Genomic DNA, 3,877 nt, shown 5'->3' on the forward strand with positions numbered 1-3,877 from the left:
ATGCACCAAATTAATGTTTTCATATAATCAGAAAAGGGTCCTGTTATGAGTAAATTAAAATACACATACTGACAGACAGTATTATTTTTCATTGAATATTGCATATTTAGTCTTTTTGAGGTATCACGTTATTTCTAATAAAGCTTTTTAATGTTTAAAAATGGTAATTGATACCTTTTGTAAATCATTTTCCCTGTCATCAAGAATGACTTTAAAATCAGTGTAGCACTTTTTGCTTAACAATTTTACATTTATATTAAAAAGTTTTTCTTCAATTTCACCTATTTTTTTCCTTTGATCTGGAAATTTGTATTGAGTCATTTAATCTCTGGTAGAAATATACATGGCTCAGAAAAATTCTGTTAAAATTGGAAAGCCTAAAAAAATACTTTCTATAATTTTTCAGAATATTCAATGAATTGTCTATCTTCAAATATCATACATAGTGTTGTTAACTTCCTAGACATTAAATAAATTTTCCTTCCTCTGAGGATTAGTGATATAGCATATAGCACATAGACATGTGTATTAATTATAATTTAAACCAGTCTACTGTGTAATAAACAAATTTAAACTTTAATTTGCACTTAAAACATGTAGGAAGCATTTATATCACTTTATTTTCTTAAAACTACATGTCATTCTTTCAATTTTCACAAATGAAAATAATAGCAATGCATTTTTAAATTACAAATGAAAATAATAGCAATGTATTTTTAAATCAATGATTCCCTTTCTTTTGATTTTTTTTTATAAAATTGTTTTGTTTCATAAATTTGCTAGGTGAATATTAATCACACAAAATAGTGTATTTAAAAATGTGAATTTATTAGCTTGATTTTCCCCTTGGAGTTAAGTATATGTTCATCTTTTAAAAAATCTATAAACTTCGTACATCTGCTATAAAAAACTGGCAATATATTTATAGGGTAATGCTCCCCAAATAACTTACTACATAATTTGAGCTCAAAACTATATTTTGTTTTAATATATGATATTTAGTAACTAGGGTTTCATCTGGAGCCCTAGATATGCAATGGAATTGCTTTGGTCCTTTGGAAGGTCACTGATTTATAATTTATTGCCTCTCCTAAATTGATTTAATCTTCTGAATAATGTCTGGACATGCTGATGATCAATATTTTATTGCTTCTACATCCTAAAACACACCATGAATTACACTCAAAGGTGTTATCTCCCAGGACTGCAAACATAACAGTAATATACATGTGACACTACTCCTCAGCTTGGAGTACTGTTTAGGAAACAAGACTCTGCATGAATGATTTTATTTCAGCACCATTATAATAACATTTAATTTATAGATAGAAATGCCTCTGACAGTTATCACTCAGTCCTATTCAAGGCTGGAGAAGTAACTCATTATGGCTTTACACTATAATAACCAAATCTAAATTTTCCTTTGAATTAAATTATTCTAAAGATAAATTACTTTATTGTATTTTCAAAAGATAGTGTGAATTACTAGAGTGATTTTAGAATAAAGAGCACAAACTGATACTAATAATTTATATTAAGGAATATCATAAACCAATATAAAACACAACTGTTGGTTTATTCTATTTTATTATCATGTAATCATATCTCCTTAATTAGAAACAATGTGTGCTGTGTATTCTATGCATTTTGTCTTCCTACTAGTAGATATTCAATGGTTTATTTTCACCATTTTCATAACATTTTACTTTTGTGAGATTTTTTCCTTGTTTCTCTTTAGTTTTATATACAAATTCTCTGATCTCTCTGTCACATCTCTTGTCCATGCTTCACTAGTCAGTCAGTTTCAACATTTGCTTCTTTGATGTGTGTTATGACAATCAATATTTGACCACATGAGTGGTTCTAATGATCCAGTTTTTAGCATCGTGAATCTGATAGAAGAAATGGAAACTTTCTGTTTTGAGCAATTAACTATGACCCAAAAATAACTGCAATCAGAAAATAGCTTTTGTTTATTATAGTTCTAATCCTATTATCTGTGAATTAATCAGTTTCACTGTCACAGGCACACACAAACACATACTTTAGTTATTTAGTTTCCTAAAAGAAATAGGGAATTGCTCATCTGTTTAAACACTGAATCTAGTTATGTAGTTATACAATTGAGGTATGTGTTTGCCATCATTTTAGATTGATTTCTTAGCTTTCAATTTATCACAGAGAAATTTGGTAAACCAAAGCTTCAGAAAGTATCCACACAAGATCGTTCACATGAGTTGGTTTGCTTTTACTATTGTTTACCAGTTATTTTTTTATTGACTGTATTGACACATATCATTTTTAATTAAACTGGATATTAAAATATGTTTAGAGTTGAACAAAAATCATATATGTAAACATTAAACATGTACATTTAAATGATTTAAGAGATCATAAAGCAACTATGAATTCTCTGTGGGTAATTGATGAACTAATTGACTGAAGACTATAGTGTAAATTAAATTATTATCCTATGAGAATTTTAATGGCTTAATCACTTATTTTTTCAGCATAAGTATAACAGCCTATTAGTCATGATTTTATATGTGCTAGCTTGATTTTTCTACCTGTCTTGATTTATGTTAGTCCCTAGTTTTAATAAAAATGCTTTAAACAACATTGGTTTCATTAGTTTGAGAGGATACACCTTTAAATAAATTATCAGCAAAACAAACCAATGTATTTAAAGGTTATTTGGGGCTTTGGTTAAACAAATAGAACAAACAAATTAAACTATTTGATTAAAAGTCATGCCCAAAAGGGTGTCCAACTGACCTAACATTAACCATTTATTTCTTCTTTCAAAATGACGTGTGTGTGTGTGTGTGTGTGTGTGTGTGTGTGTGTGTGTGTGTGTGTGTTGGGTGCATATCTCATAAATAAGGAAGATAAGAGTTTTGGATCACCAAACACAAACCTATTGTGGGTAAATTAAAAAATATGATACTACATTATTCTAAAAGAGGTAATAGCTAATTACACGGACCATTTATCTCCCTTTCGTTTACTATATTGTCAAAAGTGTTGAGTTAAATATACATAGTACATTAAAATATAACAAAATTATAAGTAAATTGTAAACTCCTTTCCTGAAATTGTAGCTAAACTTTGTTTTTAAAACTCAGAGCCTAAAACACTAATGTAACAGACTGTATTCAAGGCATTTTACCTAAAAAGTAATTCTATATTTGTCATTATTTAGAGTTTACTTTTATAATGTGAGATGGTAAGTAATTTTAACCCAACAGAGTATTTAGGCAGGGAGTGTGCTAATTAATTATGGGAACTGTGTTTTTTTCTCCTAGAACAAAGAACATACAGGCATGAACATATAAAATTTTGCATATAATTTAAGGACAATGAGAGATTGCACTGAAGTTGATTCATGGACCCCATATTTAGTCAATACTGAATTGGAGAGAAAGCAAGAGTTAAGATTAGATAAAAAAATATTCAATCAGTCTGCTCTATTTTCCCTGGAGAAACTAGAGGAAAACAAACTTTATGGATTAGTCAAGGCTGAAATTGAAGTTCAGGCATCAACAAACACCAAATCCAACTTTTTATTTTCTAATTGTTTGAAGACTGGCACATGGAGAGAGTTGATCCGGTCATGGTCCATTAAGACATTCAAATCAATTTTTCTTTTACCCCTACATAAGCATATCATCTAGTTGGCCTCTACTGTGCTGATTGACAAGCAATTTTCCCTAGAAAATGATTTCTCTTTACATTAACTTTTAGTGCATGATTTTACAGATTTTATTTTTTTCTGTATAATTGCAGATTGGCTTGTTTCCTTTTTAAAATAGTAGCAAAAACATCTGAATACATCTGTCTACTTTCCAAAGTATACCTATAAATATTTATAGATATT

Source organism: Eptesicus fuscus, chromosome 3 (assembly GCF_027574615.1).
Source record: "Eptesicus fuscus isolate TK198812 chromosome 3, DD_ASM_mEF_20220401, whole genome shotgun sequence".
In the NCBI taxonomy this organism is placed as follows: domain Eukaryota; kingdom Metazoa; phylum Chordata; class Mammalia; order Chiroptera; family Vespertilionidae; genus Eptesicus; species Eptesicus fuscus.